Source organism: Leucopleurus acutus (assembly GCF_964270905.1).
Source record: "Leucopleurus acutus genome assembly, chromosome: 20".
Lineage (NCBI taxonomy): Eukaryota > Metazoa > Chordata > Mammalia > Artiodactyla > Delphinidae > Leucopleurus > Leucopleurus acutus.
The window spans coordinates 30,212,888-30,233,143 of record NC_139162.1 but is presented as its reverse complement, the minus strand read 5'-3'; positions in this window follow the sequence as shown (position 1 = coordinate 30,233,143).

Here is a 20,256-nt window from a genome sequence, read left to right as displayed (position 1 = left end):
CCATATCATCAAGTCCTGTTGACCCAGAACCCAGGCAGCAAGCTGTGACTCCTGTCACCCAAGGTTCTTTGGGTTCTCGGTTTTTATGAGTAAGATGCTGGGTAGGAAAACAAGAGGGCGTGGAGTTTTAGTTTAAAAACCCTGTAGATCCAGTTTTCATCTTCCACGTCTTCAGCCACTGTGGGTGGACCCCATGCCTTGCAGAGTTGAATCCTGTCCAACCCTAACAACTAGAAGCAAACATTTATTACATACTTACTCTGCGCTGAGATAAATGCTAAATGCTTTTGAGTCAATTATGTTATTAAAGCCTCACGATGACTCTATGGCAAAGGTGCTAGTATTATTCCCATTTTCCAAATGAGGTCAGACAGAGGTCCGCGGTAGGGCACAGTGAAGCCGGCAAAGGGCAGGGCTGGGACTTGAACCTGGTGAGTCTGGTTCCCGAGCCTGCGATGTTCATCTCACACTGTGTTGCCTGCATCAGGGCTATGGGAACCCTCAGGCCCTTCAGAGGACTCCCAGGCCCTTCAAAGACCCTATAGGGTCTGAAACATCCTTTTGACACATCAAAGAGGTTGAGCCAACTTGCAAATTATTTATAAAATACAAATAGCACGATGTTTGAAAATTGGTGTGTACAGAGATTGTCTCCCAGTCTAGAAAACTGGATTAACCAATTCGCCTTATGCCTTGACCATTCTGATGCTTAAGGGGAGAATGGAATTTACAACATGTCAACTCCACCAGTAATAGTAATAGCTGATAATAATGGTAATAGTTCATCTTACAGCAACTGTAGCACCCGTGCTGTGTGTCTGGCCCCCCTACTTTGACAGTGTCAACTCAATCTTCACAGCAACTCTATGAGATAGGTGCTATTTTTTATTTATTTTAATTTTTTTATTTATTTTTTTTAGGTGCTATTTTTTAAACCCATTTTCCAGATGAGGAAGCTGAAGCACTGGAGGTTAAATCAATTCTGAAGGTCACACCACTGCAATAGGATGCAGACAGCAGCTATCTTCAGTCCATATCCAGACAACCATGGAAACGCTGTGTCCTGACAACAGCGCCGTCTCGTGCACCAGGTAAAGCCCTCCCCTTTTCACTGCTGGGAGATAGTCCTTGGGGTCTGATCAGGCTGTGTCTTGCATTCTGGGAAGGTGACGCATCCTCCTTGGTTCTGGAGAAACCCGCTTCCTTTTCTAACCGGTGACCTCACTGCCCGCTCCTTTTCTGCTGCTGGGTGAGCTGGGGCAGCGGGTGTGGTCCCTCAGGCGCTGCCCAGCCAAAGCAGGACATGGCCCTTTGGCTCCTACCCCCTTTGGAGCATGGCTCTACAGCAGGTGGAGCTAGAATGCCAGGAACCTGGTTAATGGGGGCACAGCACTGTGCTTGTCCACTGGGACTGGGGACTCCTGTGAACAGGGCCTCTGAGGATGGGCTGGGGCTAGTGCTCTGGTTGGCACATAGGATGACAAGAGCCACATCATTTTCTTGCAGGGTGACAGGCCCAGGCCTGCCTAGGCTGGGACAGATGTGTGTGCGTCGTAGAAGGCGGGGCCCGACTTTTTCAAGAGACTTCTGCAAGAGAGGTGATTCATCTTCTCTTGAAGGAGATAAAGGACCTCGTGGAGGTCATCATTTGCCACTGGCGATCTAGGACTTCAGCAGGTCACTCATTCATTCATTCACTCATTCAACAAGTCTACAGTGGCAGCTGTGTGATGCATGGGGGACACAGAGGTAAAGAGCACAGTTAAAGTCCCTTAGGAGTGAATGATCTAGGCTAGGATAAGGCAGAAGGTTATATTATCACATGAATAAATGCAAATTTGTTCATCTGGGATGAGAGCTACAGAGGAAAGCAACCTAGTGCTTTGGGACCCCATAGGGAAGAAAGACCTGGTCAGAAAAGTCAGGAGAACTTCTGCGAGGAAGAGAAACTGGCTCTGAGATCTGGATCATGAGAAGAACTCGCTGCGTGAGGGAGAGATGGGAAAGGAGAAACGCTCCTGGTGGAGGGAACTGCAGGTGCAAAGGCCCTGTGGCAGAGAGAACATGGCAGAGGCAAGGGCCTCAAGAGGCTGGGGTTGCTGGAGTACACAGTGTGGGAATGGGTCTGGAGAATCAGCAGGGGCCTCACTAGACTGGGCCTTGCTGGCCCTGTTAAGGCCATGGAAGGGATTGGTTTTCGTGCTGGTGTGCACTGGGAATTTAATGTGCTGGTGTGCACTGGGAATCCCTGAGAGGGGAATGTGGTAGGCAACATTTCTCAGATGTGTTTCTCTATTGGGCTACTGAGAAACTATTGAACGGTTTTAAGCGTGCAGATGGGAGAGGAAGGTAAACATGGAGAGAGGTCTGTGACACACCCATTTGTGTTTGGCAAAGATCACAGTGACCCAAACTCATCTCTTCGTGTCAGAGCTTTGAGAAAGGGCTGGGTGTTTCCAACATGGAAGTCATAAGGGTGAGACTCTGGGTACATGGAGCCTAGGAGAAAACCCAAGTAGGAAAACAATCAATTATCTAAGCAGTTTTGGGGGTGCCTTCATGTTTAGGCACAAAATCTAGCAGACTGGGAACACAGTGGTGGGGTACGCAGGACCGCACTTAATAGCCTTTAGGGTAGAGCCTTGCTCTCCTGCAGCAACAGAAGTTCACCCTAATGACCCCAAGGCTATCCAGAAAAGATAAAATTACAGTGAGTATTATTTGTTTTGGAAAATAATGAACAACGTATTACATTGCAGGTATATCCCCCCACTCCCAGTGATGGTTAAAATAAGAGAGAAATTGGTGCTAAAGGAATACATCACATGACCTCTAAAACGTTCCATCATGACCTGTCCTTTGAGCAGATAGCCAAGCCTGATTGTACTACAAGCATATTGATTAACTCAAGAGATTCTTAACTAGCAGCAAGGAAGTGGAATGCTCCTGTAACAAAGATCTGAACAGGTGGAAGTGGCTTCAGCATTGAATCACGGATAAAAGCTGGAAGAATTTTGAGGCACAGGAGAGAAAAAGCCCACATCGTCTTAATCGGACTGTTGGTAGAAATATGGACATTCGAATCCCTTCTGGTGAGGGTTCAGAAGAGGAGAAACATACAAAGGAGAAGGCCGTATGAAAACAGAGATTGGAGAGATGCAGCCACAAGCCAAGGAATGCTGGCAGCCTCCAGAGCTGGAAGAGGCAAGGAAAGGATTCTCCCCTAGAGCCTCCGGAGGGAGTAGGGTCCTGCCCACACTTTAATCTCAGCCTAATGATACTAGGTTTAGACTCTGGCCTCCAAAACTTGAGAGAATAAATTTCTGTTGTTTTTGAGCCAGCAACTTTGTGGTAATTTGTTACACCAGCCAAAGGGAACGAATACATTCTGAGTAACATTTACTTCATATTCCACAAACATCCGTGATTTCACATTGCTGGTGCATTCTCATCCTTCTTAGCTCAGACCGATAGGTACCTCCTGAATTGGGGCTCCCCAGCGCCCCCTAGCCCGATCAGTTAACCTGTTTGTTAACCTCCAACACACTTAAACTCTCAAGCCTAAATTCTTTCCTTAGTTTGTGTACTTGTATTTTGTCTGCCTTCCACCCATTAAAATATGAGCTCCAGGCAATCAGGGACCGTGGCATCCTGTTCCCCGCTAAACCGTCAACACCTAGCAGAAGCCTGGAGCGGAGTGAACATTCCTTGAAAAGTTTGCTGAATGAATAAACGACCTTTCGCAGTGTCCTGGAGGCCCCCTGAGTTTGACTGGTATTAATAAGACTGGTCCTCTCGCTTGCCTCCATCAACAGGTATTGATGGTTATTTAAATTCTTATTCTGGATCCTTAGTCCATCCCAGGATGTGAAGCTGTTTAATATTCATTCATTCATTCACTCATTCAATAAATATTTATTTATTCGGGCTTATTATGTGTGAGGCAGTCCACTGATGATTCCTAATTGGGCTATTTTTTCCCCTGTTGAATTTCAATTGAGAAAGAAAAGCAATTGCAGCATTTTTCAAGGCAAAACAAGCCATATAACAACCACAAACCGCAAACAACAAAACAATTTTTCATGAGGCTAATTAGTCCTAAGCCTTAAAAAAAATAATAATTGCCGATTCTGGAGCAGTCTTTGAAGGCTTTTTGCACTGAATAGTAATCAGGAAACTTCAGCCTTCACAAGGCAAGGGCTCAGAGAAAACAAGGCACTTTAGGCTTGTGTACTTTCTGTAACTCTGATTTGGCTGAATTTTCTTCCGATAAGGAAATTTTAAGGACATTGATGGGCAAGGGAAGCACATTCATTGCACACACTGATTCTTTCAACAGACTTCATGATACACAACCAGTCTCATAATCAGAAGTGTTTCTTTCTGTTTAAAACCCAGAAGGGTAGCTGACATCTTTTATCAAAAAGACAGACAATTCTTATCCCCTGACAATTCCAGATTATGGATCCCAGGAGGCTCTCCTTACACTGGTATTTTATCACTGGAATCAGAGCGACTGCTGTTTATTTGCTGAAACTCCACGTAGTTTTCAAGGTGTTGCCAGCAGGGCCTGGGCTGACAGTGACACGTGTTACTGTCACATTGCTAGATCTGAAAGAAAACACCAGATAAATAAATATCAGTGTTTCCTTGGATCTCTTTTTCCTATCATGGGCACCGGAGGCACTGGCATTTGTTAATTCACATATCTTCCCTGTTTGGTGAGGCAATGTTTCCCTTCATCTACTGGAGTCGGGGAGGAAGGTGGCGGCCCAGGCTCGCAGCCTGGCATGGACCGGCACAGCCATTTGATCTGGGCGAGGGGCAGAGGGGAAGATGGCCTCTGGATAAAGTTCCATCCACCGAGAGGGGCGGAGTCTGGCTGTAGGATTGTCTTCTTATGCCTCCCTCACGTGGGTAGGTTACCTTGCAGTGCGCTCAGAATCAGGTGATGTGAGCTGGGGTCCCAGTCGGACAGGCTGCTTAACCTCCAAGCCTCTGCTTCTCTGTCTGTAGAACTGGATCCTGGGACCCTCTGCTGTCCCTCCTAGGTTGCTGAGACACCCACAGAAGAGGGAGGTGCCCACCTCCAGCCAGGCAGACTCCTCATTTCCCCCAGACCCTCTGCTTCCTCCCCACTCTGCCCTGTTCTCTCCTCTGGGTCACATCTCCCTCTGCCTTTTGCCTTTTTTTAGATCTCCTTATCCTAGATCAAGGGATGACGTCAACAACCTACAGCCCGTGGGCCACATCTGGCCTGCTGCCTGATTTTGGAAATAGAGTTTTCCTGGAACGCAGCCATGCCTGTTCATTTACATATTGTCTGTGGCTGCCTTTGTGCTGGCACTGGCAGAGCTGAGTAGTTGCAACACAGAGCGTATGGCCCACAAAGCCTAAAATCTGTACTATCTGGCCCTTCACAGAAGTTTGTCTGTTCTCTATGCTCTCCTAGACTTCAATCACGCTGATCCCACTCATCCTTGAAGACCCAGCTTGAGCTCTTGATCTGCTTGGCATCCCGTGGCTTGTTCATCGGTTTTCTATGCAAAAAGTTTCCCATGATCAAATACATTTGGGAAATCCTAAGTTAAAGAACCGTAAGCAGCCTTCTTTACGCACTACAGAACTTATCAGTGCCTTTAATGCGCTGGTGTGCGCTGGGAATCCCTGAGAGGGGAATGTGGTAGGCAACACTTCTCAAATGTGTTTCTCTATTGGGCTACTGAGTGTTGAAGAGCTTGACCCATCTTCTCTAATTATTCTGTCTCTCTGGGTGATGCGATCTGCTAGTATATCTTTAGAATATATTGTGTTTTTATCTGAAATGTACATTTTTAGCCTGGATCTCTCCCCTGGACTCCAGACACTGCACTCCCTTTACAACTGTCTAACAGACACCTTAGACTTACAGTGCTCCAAATGCACCTGTTCGTCTCCCATCATTATCCTTCTTAGGAAGTGGCAACTCCATTCAGCAGTTACTGGGGCCAAAAATCTAGCACTCTTCTTGACTCCCTTCATATTCTCACATCATCAGCATGACTAATCCATCAGCATGACTGCCCTCTGTAACTTCAAAAGGCATCCTGTATAGGACCACTTCTCACCAACTGCACAGTGACCAGCCAGCCCCAAGCCACCAACATCTGTTGGCTGGATTCCTGCAACAGCCTACAAATTGGGCTCTCTGCTTCTGTTCTTGCCCTCTCTGGTTCATCCTCTGCACAGCAGACAGGGTGATCCTTCTGAAACTCTAGTCCAATCACTTATTTCCCTGGCTTAAAATACTTTAAGGGAAATATTTCTGTTCCAACTAGAATAAAATACAAACTTCTCCAGTGGCTTTCCAGGTCCTGGATAATCAGGCCTTCACCTACGTCTCCCTCTGGCCTAATTTACCCGCAAACCCAGTAACCCCAGGGCCTTAGCACATGTTAATCTTTCTTCTAGGAAAGCTCATTGTCATTCCATTTCCCTCCCCCATCTTTTCAAGGCCTCTTCTGACTCTTCATTGTCATCTAGGTCATTAGACCCTCAGAAAGGCCCTTACTGATCAAACCAAAGAATACCCAATTTCATTGTAACAAGTTATTCTAGCTTATTATCTTCATAGCTCTTACGGAAACCCCAGATTATCTTATCTATTGTTTTCATGCTTATTTTCTGTCTTCCACTGAGTACAAGCTTCATGAGGGGGAGAACCAAGCCTGTGTTTCCTTTTCCACCACTAGGGATCCAGAGCCTAGGACAGTCCAAGTCACACAGTGGCTGTTTGACAATCACCGCTTGTTGACAGACTGACCCGTAATCTCCTTAATCCTCAGAGCACCCTGTGTATTAGCATTCAGATTATTGTTATAACAACAAGTTAGAACATCTGACATTCGTTGAGGGCTACTTGCCAGGCACTGCGCTAAATGCTTTTCTCTGGTTATTTCATGCCGTTCTTCCAATTAACCTATAGAGCCTATGAGCAGGTACCATTTTTATTTCCATTTCACAGGTGAGGAAACTGAGGCACAGAGCAACTAAGTTGCTTGCCTAAGATTGCACATCTGGTCATTGACGGGGCCTGGACACTGACCTGGATCTGATTCCAGATCTGTGACTATGGGCAACATTGGGGCTGCAGCTGCCACATTACAGGGGTTGGCATTTGAGCCTCTAGGAATAAGGTTTACAGGGGGCTGAGAGTATCACAACCAGGTTCATCTCTGACTGTGGCTTCTGATTTGAGCAGGGGCTTCTCTGTCTGACGTGCACATTACTTGGAATGTTACTTAGTTGGGTCAAGAAACTGTATAGCACAGGGAACTATATTTAATATCCTGTGGTAAACCATAATGGAAAAGAATATGAAAAAGAATGTCTATATGTATAACTGAATCGCTTTGCTATACAGCAGAAATTAACACAGCATTGTAAATCAACTATACTTCAATAAAATAAATTTTTAAAAAAAACCCTTAATCTCATCAGGAACAGCCAGGTGTGTGTTTCACCTCGTATAAAAATTAGTTCTACCCTATCTATCATTCATGAGCTAATAGTTATAAAGCGCTTACAACAGTGCTGGCCCATAATAAACGCTTTATAATTTTTTGTTAAATAAATAGCTATATGTAGCTGAAGGGCTTTGTCCTTGACCGCAGGGGTGAGCAAAATCACTGACTCTCTGTGTCATCCCTCTTTCCTGCTCAGGTAGTGATTACAGGTGGCGCACCTGCGTGACATTAAGTACCGTGGAATCACAGAGTCGTTCCCTCCCTCGCAGTTAACCTGGCCCGACTTTAATACCTCTCCAACACCTAGCAGAGAGTTCTCTGGGACTAACCCAAAGCCCAAAGCCTTTGGCAGGAGAAAGGATATCTCAGGCATGTAAGAGCCTTGCTTTGTATAAGGTTGCTGACGCAGTATTTGCAAACGAAACACAATACCATTGTGTCTGTTTAAATCTTGAGATTTTTATTATTATGGTAAAGTTTGCCTTATAGCAAGGGATACTGCCTTTTCATTATAGTAGTGACTTCAAGTTTTCTTTCAAAATGAATAGAAGTTAAACTTTAGTTTAAAGCACACATTTACCATATGACTCAGCAATTCCATTCCTAGGTATTTACCCAATAGAAGTGAAAGTCTGTGTTACATGCAAATGTTCTTAGCAGTAACTGTTCATAATAGCCTCAAATTGGAAACAATCCAAACGTCCATCAACAGGTGAACAGATAAAGGAACGGTGGCAACTCCATACAAAGGAGAACTACTCAATAATAAAAAGGAACAAGATATCAAGGCACACAACAGCATGATGAGTTTCAAAAGCATTGTGTTAAGTGAGAGAAGTCAGAAACAAAAGACTGTGCACTCTGTGCTTCCACTTCTAAAATTTTCTCAGAAAAGGCAAATTGTTGAAGCGGTAAACCAGCGCTAGAGCCCTGGAATGGGGGAGAGGATGGATGTGAAGGGGCCCGAGAGCACTTTTAGGATGATGGAAAAGGTCTGTATCTTGACCTAGAGATGGTTCCATGAGTATCTAAGTTTGTCAGAACTCATGGCATGGGCACAAAGCGGGTGCATTTTATTGTCCGTAAAGCATTCCTCACTTGAGTTGATTAAGAGTATAAAGGAAAAAGAGGCAAATAATAAAATAGGTGTTGTATGAAGAGGTAGAACTTGCGAAGGTGGCCAAGGGTTCGGAACTCCTGGACTAGTGCTCTGCTGCCCCGAGCAGGAGATCTATTATTCTTCTTTTGTTCTTCTCCTGACTGTCATTAAAACATTTATCAGTCATCTTTGTCACTTAGTGCAATTGTAATTTTAACTCTCTCAACCTTTTCTTTTTTGGATTCTGGATTTCATATCTTGCTTAAGACACTGAAAAGGACTTCCTCACCCTAAAGGTATGAAGACTATTATCTCATATTATTCTCTAATGCTCCTGTAATTTAACAAAATATGACATTTAAAAATTTTTATTTTTAATTATGGTAAAATACACGTAGCATCAAATTGACCATTTTTAAAGGTACAGTTCAGAGGCATTAAGTACACATGACTGTGAAATCATCACCACCAGCGAGCCATCTCCAGGATGCTTTCGTCTTCCCAAACTGAAACTCTGTCCTCATTAAACAACTCCCCATTCCCCCCTCCTCCCAAACCCTGGCTACCACCATTCTATTCAATACTTTCTGACCCTATGAACTGGACTATTCTAGGTGCCTCACTCAAGTGGAATTGTTCAGCGTTTGTCCTTTTCTGACTGGTTTGTCTCACTTAACACAATGTTCATACCATTTATAAAACCGTGAGATTTTTAGTCAATCTGGAATTTAAGCTTGTGTGTATATGGTGTAGGTAATGATTTAATTTTATTCCTCCCAACAAATGGTTAACCAGTTTTCCCAGCACCATTTATGGAAGAGATCTTTTTTTGTCACAATCAGTTGATAGCCACCTGTACTTTAACTGTATTCTAGGCATAAATGCATCTCTTTGGGGACCCTCTTTTCTGTTCCCATGGTCTGTTTATTCCTAACACCATTGTGACTACTTCAGCTAAGAGCTCACCCATCCCAAGTCCAGGGACTGGTTCAGGCTTAATGTCTTCCTGTCAGCCTTTCAGGTCCTCCCAAGGATTTGGGGCACCTACTGTCTCCCTAACGCTCTCCCATGTCTCCCTTTCCCAAGGGAGCCTAGTGTGCAGGGTTATCAGTCCAGGTATGGGTGAGGAAGCCTTTGGCCATGCGTGTCAGAGGGCACAGACCCCCCACCCACCCAGAGACTTAAGCACCCCTATCTGCTGCAGGGCCGGGGTCACAAGGAGGTCAGCCACTGCCCTTGCCTCAGAAGGATCTGGTGGGGGACATAGGTGCTCAGGATGGTTTAATTGCTCTGCCTGCAGTGGGACTTTACCGTGACCCAGTTGACTGTCAGGCAGACTTCAGGATAAGGCAAGTTAATCTTGGGTCCCCTCCAAGGACATTTGGTGCTACATGCAAAACCGAATCCTTTCGAAGTTCATTTCTGAGGAGACCCTGGAGGCGGTGGTAGAATGCTCCCTGAATTTCTACAAAGAGAGTGTGGCAATCCTGCCGGGGTCACCTTTCTGAGGCGGTGAGAGGACACGGAGGGAGCAGAGCCCAGGCCCATCCGGGCAGGGCTGGTTAGCAGGTGTGCGGGCCCACAGACTTTCCGTGACTACCTGTTGGGCTGTGTCAAGCCCTTGGGCTGTGTTAAGTCCTTGGCCCATGGGATCCGGGCACTTCAGACTGCTTTCTTGGGGCCAGAGGTGTGGGCAGAGAGTGGGAAAGGCTAATGCTTCTATGAATCTCTTGCTGTCTAATGTCAAATGAGTCAGGTCGTGCCTGCCAACGAGCTCCGTCTAGGTCTCTGGTAGGAGGCAAGAAGCTGGGCCAAGGGAGCAGAGACAAGCTGGGGCAGCATCCTCTTCCCCCACCCCTGCCTACCTCTGAGCACCAGGGAGGCCACCTGGAGAGCCTGGCTGAATTTCATAAAAGCCCCTTGGGCACCAGAATGGGCTGCGTTAGAGGAGATGCTGGGATCGTGGGCACAGCAGGCCAGCTCTGCCAGGAGTCAGCAGGAAGGCAGACTGACAAAATCAGCTAGAAGTTCTGTGTTCCCCAAGCTACAAGCATTCTCATGCCACCTTCCCAGGTTTCCTGTATCTTCCATTCCCTGCACGGGTCTTAACATTTTACACACACACACACACACACACACACACACACACACACACACACACACGTTCATAAATACCTAGAGACAAATGACAAGGAAAACACGATGATCCAAAACCTATGGGATGCAGCAAAAGCAGTTCTAAGAGGGAAGTTTATAGTGATACAAGCCGACCTCAGGAAACCAGAAAGATCTCAAATAAGCAACCTAACCTTACACCTAAAGGAACTAGAGAAAGAAGAACAAACAAAACCCAAAGTTAGTGGAAGGAAAGAAATCATAAAGAATCAGGGCAGAAATAAATGAAATAGAAACTAAAAACAAAAACAATAGAAAAGATCAATGAAACTAAAAGCTGGTTCTTTGAAAAGATAAACAAACTTGATAAACTTTTAGCTGGACTCATCAAAAAAAAAAAAAAAAAAAAAAAAAAAAGGGAGAGGGCCCAAATCAGTTAAATCAGAAATGAAAAAGGAGAAGTTACAAGTGACACCACAGAAATACAAAGGATCATAAGAGATTACTATGAGCAACTGTGTGCCAACATAGAAGAAATGGACAAATTCTTAGAAAGGTACAATCTCCCAAGACTGAACCAGGAAGAAATAGAAAAGAGGAACATATTCAAATGGTTTTTTTTTTTTCTTGCGGTACGCGGGCCTCTCACTGTTGTGGCCTCTCCCGTTGCGGAGCACAGGCTCCGGACGCGCAGGCTCAGCGGCCCTGGCTCACGGGCCCAGCCGCTCCGCGGCATGTGGGATCTTCCCGGCCCGGGGCACGAACCCACGTCCCCTGCATCGGCAGGTGGACTCTCAACCACTGTGCCGCCAGGGAAGCCCTCAAGTGCTTTTTTTTTTTTTTTTTTTTTAATTTATTTATTTATGCTGTGTTGGGTCTTTGTTTCTGTGCGAGGGCTTTCTCTAGTTGCGGCGAGCGGGAGCCACTCTTCATCGCGGTGCATGGGCCTCTTACTATCGCGGCCTCTCTTGCCACGGAGCACAGGCTCCAGACGCGCAGGCTCAGTAGCTGTGGCTCACGGGCTCAGTTGCTCCGCGGCATGTGGGATCCTCCCATACCAGGGCTCGAACCCGTGTGCCCTGCATTGGCAGGCAGATTCTCAACCACTACGCCACCAGGGAAGCCCTCAAGTGCTTTTTTAACGGAAGTAAATTTAACATTTTTATAAGCAATCATATCTGTGATATAGTAATAATCAGTATCACTCAGAGAACACTTACGATATGCCAGGCATGGCTGGGAGTGCTTTAAATGTGTCGACCTAGTCAATATCAACTTTCATTTCCCTCCATTTAGCACATGGGTTGCTGAAGCACAGAGAGGTAAGTCTAGTCACTTGCCCAAGGTCATGCTCATAGGCTGCCTCTCAAATCATGGACCAAATATGGGCCACGCTGATTTTTTTCCCCAAGTCACATTAATGAATCCCCAAGAATATATATATGTATGTATATCTCGAAGTAAGAAATGTTCATCGTTATATCAGCTGGTTCTTTCTGCAAACCCCCAGTTCATGGACATCCACTAAAGCACGGCTCTTCTGGGAGGGATAATGCCTGTTCCCAGTCAATGCTGGAGCTGGGATGGTTCCTTCCCGTGGATGAGGAGACCAGCAAGACCACCATCCTCCTGCCACACCCTGCCCACCCTGGCTCTGTCAGCTCCATATATGCTCATACCCAGTGGCTACTTCCCAGCCACCACAGGGATGTGGGCTGAGTGTGTTGGGCGGGAGGCTAGGAGGAAAGAAAAGTCTGAGGTCCATTCGCCACGGAGAATCCTGCAGAGCCTAGCAAGTCACTCCCCATTGTTTAGGTGCAAAAAGCACCCAATTCTGTCATGGTCACTTTCCTGCTGTCTGGTTCGAAATCAAGCACCTGACCTTGCTTACTCCTGAGTGTGTCTCCATTAAGCTGGCAAGTAGGAAATTCAAAGTCAGGCTCCAGGGCAGCCCACATGGCGGGAGAGTGTGGTCTTCAGCTCCAGGCACAGAGGTTTATGGCCTGTTTGTGGTTTTCATTGCAAGTTACAGCATCATCTGTGGCATCATGACTACCTTGGGGCATCTTCTGGGAGAGCCGGACAGCTCTTGGGGAAGACCTGGGGCATGCCCCCATGTCCTCAGCTGTGCCCTGAGATCCTTCAGCATGTTAGAGTGGATACGTTTGGGAAATGGTTTCAGCATCTCCTGAAAGTGGCAGGTCCCGTGGAAAAAGAATGGGCTTTTTCTCCAGGTCTTGGCCCGTGGCCGCCACCCTCTCTGAGAGCTTGGGCATCCGGGCCAATGTTCCTGAGGCTGAGACACTGCCGTGGAGCCAGCTGTGGAACATTCCCTCGTTCTGCCCTCTCCCTCAGCTCTGGATAACTATACTCTTTTGAACAAGTGGCTCTGGATTAAAATCCTGCTGCTTCTCCTAACCAGCTGGGTGGCCTGGGCAAGTCTCTTCACCTCCTTAAAGGACAGTTTCCTAATCTGTAAAACAGGGATAACAGTTCCTATTTGCAGCAACACTGGGAGGATGGAATGGGTTAAGGGATGAAAAGTGCTTTTCCGCTAGAAGCTGCCCAGGAGATGCTGGCTGGTGGTGCTGTGGGCGTGCCTCTTTGTTGGTTGCTTCCTTGTTTTCACTCCAATATTTCCAGAACCTCTTCTCTGTGACGGGCTCCGTGTTACAGGAATTCTGTGGCAACTGAGATGGATGCAGTCCCAGCTCTCGTGGACCTAAATGCCTGTTTTCCCTGGTTCTGAATTACCCATTTTTACGTCTCCTAGAGACAGCATCTTCTAAACCTTTGGAGGGAAGGTCACAATCCCCTGCAAAAGTCAGGTATAAGCTACCCCCATTCGGCAGACAAATCAGGGGGTCTATGTGTCCCCAGCCACTCTCTCCATTCTCCTTAGTGCCTCTTAGCGTCCCCTAAAGATGGAGTGGAAAAGAGAAAGGTACCCTCAGTGAGTTATGCCCATCCTAATTTCCCCTTCCCAGCTCCCACGGATGCCCTTGAAATGGTGTGAAACACTTCCTTTAAAAGCCCAGTTATTTACACTGACAGTATTTACTTTTAACCTCCCGTGGCTGAGTCAATATCATTTTTCCTCCTCTCCTTCCTTCCCTTGGCTCCAAAAGCCAGCATCTTTATGAAACCCACCTATCTCTTTATCACACTGTGGCCTTTTAAATTTCACCTGCTCCGGGAATTAAATTACAGAGGCCGTGGAGCTGCAGGAGAGGCCATTGTTTAGGTCTATGTATTTGCTTCTGCCTCCCATGGACGCCCATCTTCTCTCTTGGCATAGTTTCAGCCTCCAGTGTTCTAGGTGGGCCCCAACTGCAACCCTTGCACTTTTTTTCCTAAGTACTCCTCCCTACCTGTGACCTGAAGCATTGACCCAACCGACGTGGGGGGGTGGGAATTTTTATCAAACCTGTGACCACCAGGGAGTTTCTGAACAGACTGTGACTGCAGGAAACAACTCTCTTATCTGCTCTCCTAATCACTACCCAGGTGAGTCTTTTGGGCTACGCCCTGCCACAGGGCACCCTGTACCCAGAAGTGAGCTTCCAGGCATGGGCTGCGTTCAACAAACCGATTCGTTCATTCCTATCTCTAATCAGATGCCGTGGGCAGAGGAGAGTGATAACACCTTCTCTGTTTTGCGATCGTGGACATGACCGAAATGGGAGATAAATCAAGGGAGAGGTATGGGGCAAACTTGAACCTGCTCCCCAGACACCAGTGAGGACATACGACTGAGTTTTCTTGTTGAACTACGTGTATCTCCATCCCTTGGCTTTGCTGATCCTCCCATAATTCTCTGAGCTGCCCCGGCCCCCTCAGGAGCAATACCCAGCATTTAGCAGCCAACTGGGTGATGAAGATCTGGCTGGATGGTGATGGCCCTCATATACCAGCTCAGGGCCTTCCTGATTCTGCAGAACTTCCCTTGGGTCCCTGGCCTGTCCTGGAGTGGAGGGAACCTACCGTTCCCCTTTGGGCAGTTCCTTCTGCCAAGAAATATGGTCTCGGCAAACTGGTTTTTGTTGGCACACCCTTCTCTCCCTCTCTCTCTTTCTCTTTTCCTCCCCCACAGAGCTTCTCAAAGCCTCAGTCCTTGTCTGGCCAGTTCATCACTGGGTCTGCAGAGCCTGGCATTGTGGCCACCCAGCATATTCTTGGCCTGAGACCAATGTCGGATGAATCAATGCTGAAGAACCAGTGCACCCAGCACCCACCCCCTGGGAAATGACAGTTCGATTTGCAAGGCTACTTTTTATCTTACCTGCCTCCTCACTAGACCTAAGAAAAAGGTATAATTTATAAGCTGGAAGGAAATGGACCAGTTTGATCCTGAAGTGTGGGTACAGCTGTTGCCGTGAGTGCAGGCCATGAGGCCATAAGTGCTGGTACCTGTAGATGCCTACAGGAAGCTCTGTAGAGCACAGTGCATTTAATGCCAGTCTGTAGAATTAAAGGGGCAGCAGTGTCGGTGAGAGGGGAAGGGGGCACAGCTGTAAGGCTGGGCCATGGGTGAGGGGATGATCTCTTTAGGGTTATGTCAAAAGTTCAGCCAGAGTGACTTTTCTAAATACTAGGAGGGAGGGGAGGGGAGTAGATATAAAATAGTATGTATATATGGTATATATCTAACCATACCAATATGCATTGATTTTTTACAATATATGAGACTGCTATGTTCTGAGTGTTGTGTCCTCCTTAAAATTCATATGCTGAAATCCCAACTCCCAATGTTATGGTATTAGGAGATAGGGCCTTTGGAGGTGCATGGGTCACGAGGGTGGAGCCCTCATGAATGAGATTAGTGCCCTTATAAAAGAGAACCCACCATATGAGAACACAGTGAGAAGTCTGCCATACAGAAGAAGGCCTTCACCTGATCATGCTGGCACTCTGATTTCAGACTTCCAGTCTCCAGGACTATGAGAAATACATTTCTGTTGTTTTTAAGCACTGCCCCCCACCAAGTCTACAGTATTTTGTCATGGCAGTTTTGTTATGAAACAATGGACATTTTCTGAACTATTAATTGCTATGGTGGGTCTACTGGTCAGAGTCCCAGTAGGACATAGATAGCAACTCTGATGGTTCAAGGGTCCTCAATGAAGGGCCTGCATTCAGGGACATTAATGGTATGATCAAGGGATGACAAGCCCCAGAGGCTAGCTGGGGAGCAGGATGCTGTTACTAACTCTAGACCTGAAAGAGCAGGGGAGGCATGGGGACATCGGAGCTCTGCTAAGGCGGGGTCCACTGAGCAGACTGGCTCTGCCTGCCAGAGCTGTAGCCTTGGAGTGACATGGCCACAGCCAGAAATCACACCCCAAAGCAAGAAGAGAGCAGGGAATAGATATTCTGTCCTCTTCTCTTCCCGATCTTTTGTCATGGCCTCACATTGGCCAGCTGGGAGCCAGAGAGCATGGACACCTGAGGTCAGCCCCATGGAACACAGGGCAGGGCAAAGAAGGAGGAAAATGGATGTGGGGGTGGGGAAAGTGGGGGTAACAGAACAGTTGGGTCGGCAGTCAAGACCTTGCCTGGCCTTGGAACCAAAGTCCACTTTGGCTGTGTGAGTGATGCTGCCGGCTGCCCTCTTTTGTGGGCATCTCTCCAGGTGACATTTGTACCACATAACAGGTGCCTGATTAGTTCTTCTAACCTATTACCTATTAAGTCTAACCAATTCTCTATTACATTAGCTACTTAGATTCATCATCTAATTTAATTTTAATGCAGTGCCTGGTATATAGAAGATGCTCAATAAATATCTCTTAGACAATGAATGAATGAATAAACTAATAAATAAGTAAGCTGATGAATGAATGTGAATCACCTTCAGCGTGGGTACTATGAAGTCAGACAGGAAAAGAAACTTAGCACAGGGAACTATATTCAATATCCTATAATAAATCATAATGGGGCTTCCCTGGTGGCGCAGTGGTTGAGAGTCCGCCTGCCGATGCAGGGGACGTGGGTTCGTGCCCCGGTCTGGGAAGATCCCACATGCCGTGGAGCAGCTAGGCCCGTGAGCCTTGGCCGCTGAGCCTGCGCATCTGGAGCCTGTGCTCCGCAACGGGAGAGGCCACAACAGTGAGAGGCCCACGTACCGCAAAAAAAAAAAAAAAAAAAAAAAAAAAAAATCATAATGGAAAGAAACATGAAAAAGAATAATAAATAAATAAAATAGAAAATGTTTTCAAAAAGAGAGAGAGAAACTTGGGTTCTGAGAGGTTAATGGTTCAGCCCAGTGTGCTCGGCCACTCAACATATTCCCCAAATGTTTACTGAATACTCACTATGTCCTGGGCATGTTTATCTTTGACTGGAGGGGACAAACACATCAACATGTGTTTGCTGTGTAATAGCTAAGAGCTACAGAGACAAATACAACAACAGAGAGGATGGGGGGCTCTGGGGATGGGGTGTGCTTTTATAGCATGTGGTCAGGGATGGCCTCTCTGGTATGGAGAGATATTGGAGGCTGGATCTGAAGGAGGTCTCTCTGGAGCTCTCTGGGATAAAGCATTCCTGGAGGAGGAAAGTGAGTGCAAAGGCTCCGAGGCAGGAATGTGTTTGGGGCATTTGGGGAAAAGTGAGACCAGTGTGGCTGGGGCAGAATGTAACTGCCACCCATCCAGCCAGATAGATGGATGTTCTAAAATGTCAGTCTGACCCCACCCTTCCTCCGGTGGCTTCCCGCAGTACTTGGGAATGGGAATACCCTGCCCATCTCCCTCCATGGCTCCTTCCCACAATGTACTCCAGTCACCTTTGTAACCCGGTTCCTCCCACCTCCGGGCCTTTTCTCTTGCTGTTCCCTCTGCCTGGAACACTTATCCTGGCTCTTTGGCTGTCACTCCAAAGAAGGCCATTCCCAGGTACCCTTGTCTATCATGTCACCCTTTTTATTTCCTTCATAATTGACGTTATTATCTCCCATCATCAAACTTATATGTGTGCCTGCCAAGTTATTGTGTCAACCCGTGAGCCTCTTACGTGTGCTCCAGCATGTGCCCCACTGTGAGCTTCCTGAAGGCAGGCACCTCGTCAGCTTGTTCTTCATAGGGTCTCCTGTGCCTGGAACAGTGGCTGGCGCATGGTGGGTCCTCAGTAAATAGTTGTTGAATAATGAATGAATGAATCAGTGAGTAAACTTTGTTTGAGACCCCAGAGTGGGACTCAGAAGAACATAATCTGGGGCTTCCCTGGTGACGCAGTGGTTAAGAATCCGCCTGCCAACGCAGGGGACACGGGTTCGAGCCCTGATCCGGGAAGATCCCACATGCCTCGGAGGAACTAAGCCCAAGCACCACAACTACCGAGCCTGTGCTCTAGAGCTGCGAGCCACAACTACTGAAGCTTGCGCGCCTGAGCCTGTGCTCTGTAACAAGAGAAGCCACCACAATGAGAAGTCCTCACACTGCAACAAAGAGTAGCCCCTGCTCCCCGCAACTAGAGAAAGCCCGTGCACAGGAATGAAGGCCCAACACAGCCAAAAAAAAAAAAAAAAAGTAATAAAAATAAATAAATAAAATAAATCTACTTAAAAAAAAATATAGGGGGCTTCCCTGGTGGCGCAGTGGTTGAGAGTCCGCCTGCCGATGCAGGGGACACGGGTTCGTGCCCCGGTCCAGGAAGATCCCACATGCCGCGGAGTGGCTGGGCCCGTGAGCCATGGCCGCTGAGCCTGCGCTCCGCAACGGGAGAGGCCACAACACTGAGAGGCCCGCGTACCGCAAAAAAAAAAAAAAAAAAAAATATATATATATAATCTTTCTTTCCTCAATCTTCTGACCCTGTAGGCTTTCTTTTGAGACCCTAGGTTTCCCTGGGGAGGGTTTAGAGAAAATATCCACACTGCCATCAGTGACCAGTAGAGAAGAGCTGTGGGGGTCCCAAGGAGAGTTTGGGGAAAGATTTCTTTTGCACTTGCCCCTTTCCTTCAAAAATACTTTCTGTGCAAGTTCTCCACAGTGCCAGGAGTTCCTGGAGTCCTGGCGGCAGCCCCCAAGGACCCAGTGTATCAGCTACACCATGGGATCTCTTGCCAGCACCCCACCCCTTGCTGAGTCATTTTCCCTTTTTTCTTTTGTGGTACGCTGGCTTCTCACTGTTGTGGCCTCTCCCATTGCGGAGCACAAGCTCCGGACACGCAGGCCCAGCGGCCATGGCTCACGGGCCCAGCCTTTCCGCGGCGTGTGGGATCTTCCTGGACCGGGACACGAACCCACGTCCCCTGCATCGGCAGGCAGACTCTCAACCACTGCGCCACCAGGGAAGCCCTCATTTTCCCTTTGAATAAATGAATTAATGAACAGAAAACCACCTGCTTATAGAGCCTGGCTGACGTCAAAGTTGTGTTCTCAGCCTGGAGAGATTTGAGAAATACAGATTCTCTCACCTCCAGAGTTCTCAGATTCAAACATCTATGGACCCTTGTATGATTTTTACCAATTTCTTCTCTCCCGATCTAATTACTTAGGCAATACTTTGAAATGACTCCTGTTTTCTTTCTTATATGCCTAGTTTTGTACCCACTTACTCTGTGAAATAATATAAGCTTGTTGTGCTGTCATGTTTGCTATAATACCCTTTAAAATACATAGACAGCTATAAAAATGATGGGTAGTCCCTCCTGCACTACCCAGTGCCACCCTTGTACCACCAATAATGGAAGCATCTCATTGAGCAAACGCTAAACTGGAAATTCGGTTCTTGAGAACCTGCCTTTGGAAAAAGCATTTCCCGTGATTTTAATGTATATGGTCTGTGGACCATACTATGAGGAAATTATCCTGGGCCCAGACTTAGCTTTTGGTGTGATTAGTGTGTGTGTGTGTGTGTGTGTGTGTGTGTGTGCATGAAGTCTGTATCCAGGTAGGTGTTTAATGTCTAATAAAACAAAGTCCTATCAGAATGCTGGTATAAAATGTAAAATAGATAGCTAGTGGGAAGAAGCTGCATTGCACAGGGAGATCAGCTCGGTGCTTTGTGACCACTTAGAGGGGTGGGATAGGGAGGGTGGGAGGGAGATGCAAGAGGGAGGGGATATAGGGATATATGTATACATATAGCTGGTTCACTTTGTTGTACAGCAGAAACTAGCACAACATTGTAAAGCAATTATACTCCAATAAAGATGTTAAAAAAAAGAATGCTGGTATCTGCCATGATCACCATTATGTTATTGCTTTCTATTATGATGGCTTTTCTTTCCTTTAAATCTTCTAACCAGCTGTGCTTATAGATGGGGCAAGCATATTCCTTATCCTCATTTTACAGAGGAGGAAGGACACTGAGGCTGAAATTAAATGACTTGGCGGGGATCATTTCACAAAGACTCTGCAGTCCATCAGTTTCCCCTCTACTCATAGTAGCCAATATAATAATCTGCTGGTAGTGGAGGGAGGAGAGAGTTGAAAGGGAGAAACTCAGAAAATTTGCCCCACATGGAAGTGTATGAGAAAGAGAGAAAGATGGGAGATGAGAGAAATCATACATAAGGCTTTTGACCAACTA